Source organism: Microtus pennsylvanicus, chromosome 14 (genome assembly GCF_037038515.1).
Source record: "Microtus pennsylvanicus isolate mMicPen1 chromosome 14, mMicPen1.hap1, whole genome shotgun sequence".
In the NCBI taxonomy this organism is placed as follows: domain Eukaryota; kingdom Metazoa; phylum Chordata; class Mammalia; order Rodentia; family Cricetidae; genus Microtus; species Microtus pennsylvanicus.
Window position 1 is genome coordinate 39651514 of NC_134592.1, and position 12712 is coordinate 39664225.

The following is a 12712-nucleotide window of genomic DNA, read 5'->3' on the forward strand; positions in this document are numbered from 1 at the left end:
CTGATCTTGAACTCAATTCTGCCTCTGTCTTCAAAGTGCTGGGATTACAGGCAAGGCATTCACCATCACACTGGGCCTGGCTTAGAACATTGGTTCAGTCAAGCCATTTTAGCTCTGGGATGAAATTACACTAATTTGAGGGCAATGAAAACTATTGTTTGATAGGTGTAAATGGAAGTTTCTCTGTCCCACCGTCCTGCAACTGCTTCTAAATAATCACTCAGATACTTAATACTAATTACAGAGTATTTGACCAATAGTTCAGGCTTATTACTAACTAGCTCTTACATTTAAATTATCCCATTTCTATTCATCTATATATTGCCACATGGTTCTTGTTTCTTGGGCATCTGGCTTGCGTCTCTCTTGACTCTACCCTTCTCCTTGTATTCATACCAATCAATGAGAGCAACATGTATTCACAGTGTACAGAAAGGTTATCCCACAGCACATAAACATTTAAATATTTATTTTTCTGCTTTTTAAATTTGTACTAAACCAGGTGGTGGTGATGCACACCTTTAATCCCAGCACTCAGAGGCAGAGGGATCTTTGTGAGTTCAAGGCTAGTCTGGTCTACAAGAGCTAGTTTCAGGACAGGCTCCAAAGCTACAGAGAAACCTGGCTCGAAAAAGAAAAATCTACATTTCAAGTATTATTTACTAAATTTTTATATTTGTTGTGGATTTGGGTGACATACCATGGTTGCTGTTACTGCAGTTACTTAGAAGAGGAGCACAAATTTATGCCTCTCTAGGCACTAGGGACTCATGGTGCACATACATAGACATGTGAGCATCACACGGTGCACATACATAGACATGTGAGCATCACACGGTGCACATACATAGACATGTGAGCATCACACGGTGCACATACATAGATATGTGAGCGTCACGTACATGTATAATAAGTAACTCTAGAAAAAAACTGCTGGGCATGGTGGCACACGCCTTTCATCCCAGCATCCGGAGGCCAAGACAGACGAGTATCTGAGTTCCAGGCCAGCCAAAAGGGCTACACAGACAAACTTTGTTTCAAAGAAAAAAACAATTTAACAATGTAATTAAATTGTAGATGGAAAGCTGGAGAAGCTCATACTGCTCTTCTAGGACCTAGGTTTAGTTCCCAGCATACACATGGCAGTTGGCATCCTTAACTCCAGTTTCAGGATATCCAACACCTTCTGACTGCCTCAGGACCAGGTCTTCATGTGGTAAAGATACACATGTGTAGGCAAAACACTCAAAAAATAAGATACATCTAAACAATAAGATGATCCGTTGTAGCCGAGTGGTGGTGGTGCAGGCCTTTAATCCCAGCTGTAACATGAAGGGCTGTTTGCTTGTTGGGGTTTCTGTCCCACCCAGTACTCCTCAGCCAGCAAGCCCCAAAGAAAATTACACAGAGATCTCTATAAGTTATAAAGCTGATTGGCCCATTAGGTCAGGCTACTTATTAGCTCTTGTAGCTTATATTAACCCATTATTCTTATCTATGCTAGCCACCTTTCTCATCAGGGCAGCTCACATCTCGCTTCTTTGGAGTCTGGGCAGGAGTGAGAGAAATCAACTTCCTCCTTCCCAGAATTCTCCTGTTCTCATTGTATCATTTTTACTTTCTGTTTGGTTTTCCCACCTATACTTCCTGCCTGACCAATCAGTGTTTATTTAAAACATGATTGACAGAATACAGACAATTCTCCCGGACCACTCAGCATTCAGGAGACAGAGGCAGGGGGATCTCTGTGAGCTTGAACTGGTCTACAAGTGTAACACAGAGAAACCCTGACTCAAAAAAAAAAAAAACATGAAGAAGGAGGAGGAGGAAGAAGAGGAGGAGGAAAAGGAAGAAGAAGGAGAAGGAGAAGAAGGAAGAGGAGGAGAAGAAGAAGAAGAGGAAGAAGAAGCAGAAGAAGCAGAAGAAGCAGAAGAAGAAGAAGAAGAAGAAGGAGGAGGAGGAGGAGGAGGAGGAGGAAGAGGAGGAGGAGGAGGAGGAGGAGTTAATATCCAAATAGTCAAATAATGCCTAGACTGGAGAGATTGCTCAGAGGTTAAAAGCACTGGCTGCTCTTCCAGATCCTGAGTTCAATTCCCAGCAACCATATGGTGGCTCATGACCAGCTGTAGAGAGATCTGAGTGAGATCTGGTGTCTTCTTGCCTGAAGGCATTCATGCAGGCAGAACACTATGTACATAATAAATAAATATTAAAAAAAAACAACTCTGCCCCTTAAAAAGCCTGGTCTACAAAAGCTAGTTCCAGGACAGGCTCCAAAATTACAGAGAAACCCTGTCTCAAAAAAACAAAAAAAAAAACCCAAAATCAAAACCCAACAACAAAACAGCCCCTGGACTGAATAACATGTCTCAAGTGAGCAAAATCAAAAGGCTTTTGTGTTGGGTTTTGGGGGTTTTGTTTGTTTTTGGTGTTTTTGTTTTGTTTTACTTTGTTTTCTGAGACAGGTTTTCTCTGTGTAACAGTCCTGACTATCCTGGAACTTGCTTTGTAGACCAGGCTAGCCTCAAACTCACTGAGATTCATCAGCCACTGTCTCCCAAATGCTGGGATTAAAGGAGTGCATCACTACCTCCCGGCTTTTGTGTTGTTTTTAACTAACTAAGTTGTTCTAGTTACCAATAAAGACTCAGGAGTCAGATGTTGGGCTGAAAGCCTGTTTGTTCACAGAAGCCGAGAAGCAACCTTCCTTTTTGGCCAGAGACACACTAAGAGAGCATCTCTCCACACTGTCCCAACCCAAAAGACCGCCAATCTCAAAGTCCCTCCCTACTCCTTCCTGTGCATCTGTCTGTCCATATTCCTGGCTCCTCCATACTATCTTTGGCTAATTCTTGTCAACTAGTTGTTGACTCTGACCCTTGATCCAAGGCTGATTTTATTAACACAGTCTCCAGTTTTACAGTGCGATCAAATATCCTGCAACACCTTTGTTTCCACACCTTATTATTTAATGCTATTTGGCAAGACATTTGGAAATGTCTTATAAAGAATTAATGTGGGGGATGGGGAGATGGCTCAGAGGTTGAGAATATGACTGCTCTTCCAGAAGCCTCAGCTTCAGTTTCCAGCACCCACATAATGTCTCCCAACCATCTGTTGCTCCAGTTGCAGGAGACCTGGGGCCGTCGTCTTCTGGCCTCTGGGCACTGTATGCATGTGGTGTACAGATATCCATGCAGCCAAAATAAACACACACATAAATGTAAAAGGGGGGGGCTGGAGAGATGGCTCAGCGGTTAAGAGTACATACAGCTCATCCAGAGGACTCAGGTTCAATTCTCAGCACCCACATGGCAGCTCACAACTGTCCACAGTGCCAGTTCCAGGAGATGCAGTACCCTCGCGCAGATGATATATACACAGGCAAAACACCCAATGCACGTGAAATAAAAATAATTTTAAAAGTTATGTGCATTGGTATTCATAAACATCTCGAAACTATATAAAAGGGTAGAATTCTAATAACATTTCCATCCTGTATCTGTCAGAGAACTATTACACACTATAGAAGATATTGTATCATGAGTCTAAAGATGGGGGTGTAGTATATGAATCTAGTGATTCAATATACACAAAGGTCTGGATATCCTTTCCTTTCTTCCTCTAGGCTGGCTTTGAACGAATGGACAGCTATGACTTTAAGGATGATCTTAAACTCGAGCGCTAGGATTTCTCGAGCTACAGAGCTCTGGGATTACAAACATGCCCCACAGCACTCAGCAAGCTCCCTACCAGCCGAGCTGCATCAACCCAGAAACCCAAAATCTAACATTACCTTTTTTCTGACCAATGCTGATTTTATTTTAATAGTTTTGTAATGTACATACATGTAAGATTAGACTAAAAATTCGAAAAACCAAAAAAAAAAAAAAAGCCGGGCAGTGGTGGCGCGCGACTTTAATCCCAGCACTTGGGAGGCAGAGACAGGCAGATCTCTGTGAGTTCGAGGCCAGCCTGGTCTACAAGAGCTAGTTCAGGACAGGCTCCAAAGCCACAGAGAAACCGTGTCTCGAAAAACAAAAAACAAAACAAACAAACAAAAAAGATTAGACTAAAAATTAATATGACAAACTACAATATATTAGGTAAGCACTTTATTATCATTTTAATAAGAAAACAATTATTTTATAATAAAATATAATAAAAATAATAGCTAATAAAATATGTAATAAAAATAGCCCATCTCTCTTTTAGTTTTCCTTTTTCTTCTGTGTGTGTGCGTGCACACTCCTGTGCCCATGTGTGTACATGTGGAGGCAGAGCAGGATGTTGTGTGTCTTCCTCCATTGCTCTCTTCCTTTTTGCCTTGAGACAGGGCCTCCCACTGAACGGGAAGTTCATGGTTTAGGTTAGGCCAGCTGACCAATGAGCTTTTAGCATCCACTTGTCTACCTACAATTTTGCAGTTACAGGCTCTAGCAGCCATGTTTAGCTTTTTATGTAGGTGCTGGGAATTCACACTCAGGTCTTCATGCTTGCAAAGTAGTTTTATACATAGTTTTATTTTATACAGAGGAGCGTTTGAGTGTTTTGTCTGCATGTATGTATGTACATTGCTTGTGTGTGCCTAGTGTCTGCGGAGGCCAGAAGAAGGTGTCGGATGCCTAGAAGCGGGAGTTTACAGATGGTTGGGAGCCACCATGCAGGTGCTGGGAACCGACCCCAGGTCTTCTGAAAGAGCACTCAGTGCTCCTGACCACTATGCCATGGCTGCAGCCTGCTGTCCTCTCATTTTCTATCACCTTTTACTACTGGGGGGTGGGGGTGTCAAACTTCTTTGAATTACCTACTTGAAGAAAAAAGCTCTTATCAAGATCTACATAGCCAATACAAATTTTTTTGTAACTCAATGAAACTTATGAGTCAAGACATGTTATTTTTGTAGAAACTATATATCTCAGGGCAGTGGTGGCACATGCCTTTAATCCCTGCACTCAGTAGACAGAGGCTGGTAAATCTCGGAATTTGAGGCCAGTCTGGGCTATAGAGCTAGTTCCAGGACATCCAAGGCCTCTATATCTCTTAGCATTCTATTGCTGTGAAGAGACACTGACCACATCAACTCTTCTAAAGGAAACATTTCATTGGTGCTTGCTTACAGTTCAGAGTTCATTGCTATCATGGTTGGACATGGTGGCATGCAGGCAGACGTGGTGGTGGAGAAGGAACTGAGAGTTCTCAACCAGATCCAGATGCAGCAGGAAGAGTGAGATACCAGGCCTGGGCTTTTGAAACCTCAAAATTCACCCACAGTGACACACTTCCTTCAACAAGGCCACACCTCCTAATCCTTTCAAATCGCACCACTCCCTAAGATTTCAAACAGATAAGCCCATGGGGGGGCATTCTTATTCAAACCACCACAGAATATTCTCACTAAGATTTGTCTGTGGGATGCTTTCTGCTGCTCTAAAATATCTGAGTTAGAGGTCAGGTAATGAGATCAGAGATCAGTTAGTGGTGTATTCAAAGCATTTCAGGTACTAGGAAATACATTCAACAGACACAAATATATTCCCTTCTTAATAGCTTTAAACAAGGTGAGGCCAAGCAGGGTGGGCAGTGGTGGTGCAGACCTGTAATCCTAGCACCCGGGAGGCAGAGGCAAGAGAATCTCTGAGTTCTAGGCAGCGTGGTCTACAGAGGGAGTTCCAGGACAGCCAGGACTACACAGAGAAAGCCAGTCTCAAAAAATCAAAAGCAGCCGGGCGGTGGCACACGTCCTTCATCCCAGCATTTGGGAGGCAGAGGCAGGTGGATCTCTGTGAGTTCGAGGCCAGCCTGGTCTACAAGAGCTAGTGCCAGGACAGGCTCCAAAGCTACAGAGAAACCCTGTCTCGGAAAAACTAAAAAAAAAAAAAAAAAAAAATCAAAAGCAAACCAAACCAAACAAACAACAAAAAAAGAGAAGGTGAGACAGTACAGGTTTTCTAGGCCTTTGAAGATAGAGTTAAGTCCAGTTTGCATTTATGGCAGAGTAAAGTGAGTTTCGATTCTAGCCCTTTGTGATAACTCACTTTTGGGGTCTCTGCTGTAAAGAAGCAAGATTTCTCTCCCTCTCTACTTCCCTCCAGGATTGACATTTGAGAGAACCAAATCCATTAACCATTTGATCAGGTGAAAGCTCAGAACTGAATGTCTGCAGTGGGTTAGGCCAGGCTGAGATAAAGATCATGAATAACCAGTTTTTCAAGAGATAAAAGGAGGAACCCTGTGACAACCTTATCAACTTGACTGTGTTCGGGAGCAGTACAGAAACACTCCTCTGCCTGCCTCTGGAAGATTTCAAGAAATATTTAATTAATGGAGGAAGGCCCACCCTAAACTTGGGTGGAGCCATCCCATGGGTTGAGGGTCCTGGAAGGAATGAAAAAAGAGAAAGTCAGCTGAACGCTACTGTTCACTCTTCTGCTTCTAACAAGCCACCTTACATTCTGGCTGCAGTGCCCTCCCCCATGCTCTGGCTGCAGTGCCCTCCCCCATGCTCTGGCTGCAGTGCCCTCCCCCATGCTCTGGCTGCAGTGCCCTCCCCCATGCTCTGGCTGCAGCGCCCTCCCCCATGCTCTGGCTGCAGCGCCCTCCCCCATGCTCTGGCTGCAGCGCCCTCCCCCATGCTCTGGCTGCAGCGACCTCCCCCATGCTCTGGCTGCAGTGCCCTCCCCCATGCTCTGGCTGCAGTGCCCTCCCCCATGCTCTGGCTGCAGTGCCCTCCCCCATGTTCTGGCTGCAGCGCCCTCCCCACCATGATGATCTATATCCTTAAGCTGTGAGTCAAAATAAACCCTAATCTTCTTTATTTTTTTTTTGTTTTTTTTTTTTCTCTTTGTTTTGTTTTGTTTCTCTGTGGCTTTGAGGCCTGTCCTCAAACTAGCTCTTACAGAACAGGCCACCCACAGTGACACACTTCCTTCAACAAGGCCACACCTCCTAATCTTTTCAAATCGCACTACTCCCTAAGATTTCAAACAGATAAGCCCATGGGGGGGGGGCATTCTTATTCAAACCACCACAGAATATTCTCACTAAGATTTGTCTGTGGGATGCTTTCTGCTGCTCTAAAATATCTGCTTTAGGGGTCAGATAACGAGATCAGAGATCAGTTACCTGGCTTTGAACCCACAGAGATCCACCTGCCTCTGCCTCCTGAGTGCTGGGATTAAAGGCATCCGCTACTTGTTGTTCTTTTTTTAAAAAAATGCTGCAAGATCCCCATGGCAGTAAGCAGCAGAAATGCTGTAGGTCCCAAATGGTGGTGGTGGGCCATGTGGTGGCAGACAGCGGGCCCTGGGAGCAGCCAGTCCCAGGCAGAGACAGCTGCTGGTCCCCAAGCAATGGCTGGTTCCAGGCAGGGAGACACACGGCAGGCAGGCAGAAGACAGAAACATGAATAGACATGACATGCAGGGTGAGGTTGAATGTTTATTCAGGGGGTTATGGAGGAGGAAAGGTGAAGGGGGGGAGAGAGAGGGAGGGAGAGAGAGAGAGAAAGAGACAGAGAGACAGAGAAGGGGGCAAGCAGAGAAGTGGGGAGAGAGGCAGAAGCGAAGCTACCTCTCTGAGAGGAAGATGGAAAAAAGAGCGAGCTCAGGCCGGAAGCTGAAGATCAGCCTGCCTCAGCGGATGGGGGAGGGAGAATGGGTGTGGCTTGTCTCTTAAAGGGACCAAAACCATAACACTACTACCGCCTAGAAAGCTTTTTTTTGCCCCAGGTATTTTATCCTAGCAATGAAATAAGCAGCGCAGGAAATTGGTACCCACAAGTGGATCTGTGGTGATGATGATCTGACTGTGGACCCCGCAGGCTTTTAAAATGGATTGAATTGCTAGATAGAAAGGCCTTAGTATGCAGTTAGCAGATCTCACCAGGGAATTATTGCAGGAGGAGTCTGGAAGACCAGAATGCCAAGAGAAACATGAGAATGGAATGGACCCAGGATTCTATCAAGGGCCAGGCTAGATGTCTTCTCCATTGAGACAATGAAAGGAAGCCCAACTCGTTAAGACTCACTCATTTTAAAGAATCTTAAAAATTCTGAGTATACGGTGTGTGTGTGTGTGTGTGTGTGTGTGTGTGTGTGTGTGTGTGTTTAGGGGTATGTGCATGTATACCAGGTGTTATTCTTTTTAAAAGCTATAAGGTGGGAGGGAGGAAGAGAGAGAGAGAAGTTACCTCTTCCGGAGAGAGACTGAAAAAGAAGAAGGCAAGATATCCACTTCCCTCAGAGAAAAGTGAAGATTGGGAGTGGGCGGGGCTTGTCTCTTAAGGGACTGGGTACCCAGGTGACAGACCAGGTCAGCAGATCCTAAGACCAGGGTGTGCACCTGGAGAACAGAAGACTAAGACTTTAAGACAATCCTGAAGCCATTTTTGACAATTCTGAATCCTCTCAGCCTCTGTGCCATAGTGCTTCCCCTCCTCCCCTGGGAACCAAGGACCTAACAGCTACACTCGCACGTACTCAGTTCCTGAACAATTACCTATATACGTATGCTTTGGTTCGGTCCTCTGGGAAACGGGGTCAAAATGATCTCTTACCTCATCTGATCTGGCAACAGCTCTCCAGTCAATTATTGGTAATAGCCCTTTCAAATAAGCCAATCAGAATAGTCAAAGAACAACCCCCCTTGCTTCTGTAGCCCCTTTAAAAGTAGACTGTACCAGCTATTCGAGGTCCCTCGGCTTCCCGAATGCTGGGGGACCCTGTCATGACAGAATTAATAAAATCCTCATGCTTAGCCAGGCGATGGTGGCGCACGCCTTTAATCCCAGCACTTGGGAGGCAGAGGCAGGCGGATCTCTGTGAGTTCGAGACCAGCCTGATCTACAGAGCTAGTTCCAGGATAGGCTCCAAAAGCCACAGAGAAACCCTGTCTCGAAAAACCAAAAAAAAAAAAAAAATCCTCATGCTTTTGCATCGGCTGTGGTGTATGAGATGGTCTCTGGGGGCGACTCCTTCTCGGTGTTTGGACTCTAGAGTCCAACAAGACAACGTGGAAAGTGGTTCTCTTCTACCATATGAGTCCTGGGGATTGAACTCAGGTATGCAGTGTTATGCCCAGACTGTGGGTGTTAGCACACCTTGGCCCTGCTCCCTGTGTCATGCCTGCATGTTTGGCAGAGAGTACCCTGTCCCTTTAAGAGACAAGCTCTGCCCAGTCCCGCTCTCTTCCTTTCTGCCATTTCTCTGAGGAGGCAGCTTTCTGTTCTTCTCTGTCTCTCTCTTCTTTCTATTTCCCTCTCTCTGAATCCTTCTCTCTATCTCTCCTCCCCCATCCCCTTTATCTCAATAAACTCCATACTCAAGCTGGCTATATGGCATATTTGTCTCCTGCCTGTGGTCCTCACCTGCCAAGGGACCCACCAAGGTCCCAACTTGTGTTGTAATCATAACAGCAGGGACCCCAAAAAGATCACCACAGAGACCAAATCCCATAAAAGCAAAGAGCCTTTATTTCAAGATTGAGCTTGGACCCTCCTGTGAGTCCTAGAGCAGCCTGGCCACACATAATGGACCTCAGGCCATGTGGTGCCTGGACAGCCTGTCCACCCAAGGGACCTAGGCTGTACAGCTGCCATAGCAGGCAGCTCCGGGTTCCAGGAAAAGCCATAAGCTGGTACCACCCAAGGAGGGCCAGCATCTAAAGGGAAGTACCTGGCATTCCAACCTTTTGATAAAATTAGGTAAGATCGCCAGATGTCCCTGAGCCCAGTACATACTTATCCCCCTTTTGCCAAGATACGACATCCCTAGAAAAATGCCAGCCAATAAGGGTCCCAAACCCTAGAAATCCTCTCACCCCCCTCTACTATGATAAAAAACCCTACCCTGACTGATTTCGGGACTCTCTGCTCTCAGCTGCTGTGTTGGACAGACCGAGAGTCCAATCTTAAGCTTCAGTAAATACTCCTTGCTTTTACATATGAGTCCAGACTCTGTGGTGATTTGGGGGGAACCCCGCAATCTGGATATAACACCTCCATGTGTCCTACATAGTGGTATAAGATTGAAGAGTGCCCAGCCTGGGTGGGGTAGGGTCTTTATCATAACAGAAGTTAGGGGTAAAGAGATTTTTCAGGGTTCAAGACCCTGATTGACTGACATTTGTCTAAGGGTGTCTTGGTAAAAGGGAAATAGATGTGCACTGGGTTCAAGGATATTTGGTATTCTTATCTAACAGGTGGGTTGTTTAAAATGTCACGTACTTTCCCTTAGATGCTGGCCCTCCTTGGGTGTTATCGGTTTATGGCTTTTCCTGGAATCTAGCGCTGCCTGCCAGTAAACTAAGAAACTCAGCCTTACTTTTTAGCTGGTTTTTATTAAGCCTGTCATGGCAGCAGTGTGGCCAAGCTGTTCTGGGCCCCACATTCAGGTTTGCTTTACTCATCTCATCAACTACCAAAAATATATCTTTGTTGAGTTAAATTTCTTCTAAATCAAACTGAATGAACATGGTGCTGGAGAGATGGCTCAATGGCTTAGACCACTTCCTGCTTGTTGTAGAGATCCAGCTTCTTTGTTTCTGGCTGCTCAGCCCTGAAATAACCACACAGAAACTGTATTAATTGCAATACTGTTTGGCCAATAGCTTAAGCACATTGCTAGCTAGCTCCTACATCTAGAATTAACCTATTTCTATTATTTTATATTTTACCACAAGGTTCGTGGCCTACTAGCAAGGTTCCAGGTGGTGACTTGCATCCTTCTCCTCTGGCGGCTCTATGGCAGCTCTTTAACTCTGCCTTCTTTCTCCCAGCATTCAGTTTAGTTTTCCCCGCCTACCTCTATTCTGCTCTGCACAGGCCCAAGACAGTTTCTTTACTAACCAATGGTATCCACTGTAATGGAAAAATTAAAAGTGCTGCAGGATCCCCGGCGGCAGTAGGCAGCAGAAATGCTGTAGGTCCCCAAGCAGTGGTAGTGGGCCATGTGGCAGCAGGCAGGGGGCCGTGGGAGCAGCCAGTCCCAGGCAGGGAGATACATAGCAGGTGGGCAGGAGACAGAGACATGGATAGACACGACATGCAGAGTGAGGTTGAATGTTTATTCAGGGAGTTATGGAGGGGGAAGGAAGAAGGGAGAAAGAGAGAGAGAGAAAGAGAGTGGGGGAAGAGGAGAAGAGGACAGAGAGAGAAAGAAGAAAGGAGCGGAAAAAGGGGAACAGAGAGAGTCAAGATGGCGAGAGAGGGAGGGGCTGCAGGGAGTGGGTGTGGCTTGTCTCTTAAAGTGAGGAACAATCATAACATTCACAGCATATCGAGGGAAATCCCACATCACCTGCTCTCCAGGAGGACCCTGGTTTTAATAACTGTGCTTTAGAGATCCATGAAACAAAAAAATGCCTCTGATCTACAAGCCCCTTACCCAAGGACAAATAGTTCCTGAAATGCTGGAGGCTGTTGTTTATGGGAGATTACAAGCCACATGTTTTCACTCCCCTACACAAGCTTGTCTGACCCATCTGCACTGGATGTGAATGGGAGGTTCACAGGCAGGAAACATGTCAGGATGTAAACTTGTCCCTGATGGGAAATACTTAACATTGCTGAAAACTGTATTCAGGGCCATTTTCCAGGAACCTGGGTATGGACCTGGCCAGAGCCCACCCACCTGGTCAGTATTTAATTAAAGTTTGCTTTAAATTTGTCTTTAAATTGTGGTAGTTGTCTTATTCTCCACGTGTGGGATTAGCATAAATAAATCTAACTGGGCATGGTAGCTGTGGTGCTTTGAAAGAAAATGGCCCCCAAAGGGAGTGGCACTATTAGGAGGTATGGCCTTGTTCGAGTAGGTGTGGTCTTGTTGGAGGAAGTATGGAACTGGGCTTTGAAGTCTCATACGCTCAAGATACTTCCCAGTGTCTCAGACCATTTCCTGTTGCCTATAAAATGTGGGACTCTCAGCTCCTTCTCGAACACCATGTGTGCCTGCATGCCATCATGTCCCACCATGATGATAATGGACTGAACCTCTCAACTCTAAGCCACCCAATTAACTTTTCCTTTATGAGGGTTGTCATGATCACCAGACAGTGGTGGCACACACCTTTAGTCCCAGAACTGCAGTCTGGAGGCAGAGGCAGGAAGATCTCTGTGAGTTCAAGGTCAGTCTAGTCTACAGAGAGAGTTCCAGGACAGTTAGGGCTGTTACAAGAGAAACCCTATCTCAGGAAAACAACAACAACAATGAAAAAGAGTTACTATTGTCATTGTGTCTCTTCACAGCAACAGAAATCCTAACTAAGACAGAAGTACACACCTTTAATCCCAGAATTTGGGAGGCAGAGGCAGGTAGATCTCTATGAGTTTGAAGCCAACCTGGTCTGGTCTACATAGTGATTCCAAGACAGCCAAAGCTACATAATAGAGAGACCCTGTCAAAAAGCAAACAAATTAAAAACAAATAATAAATAAAATAAAATACTTTTAAAAAGTTTGATTTAAAAAAAATGAACTTGGGTCCTAGAAAGATGGCTCAGTGAGTAAATATACTTACTGTGCAAGTCTAGCAATCTGAGTTTGATTTCTGAAACTCACATAGGGTGGAAGCAAAGAACTGGCTGAAAAGTTGTCCTCTGACTCCCATATGTGAGCCACACGCGCTCCCCTCTTGTGGGAGCCCCCTCCCCCGCAAATAATATGCAATGATTTTTTTTAAGTTGTTGGACTTGAAATATTTGACTTTAGAAACGT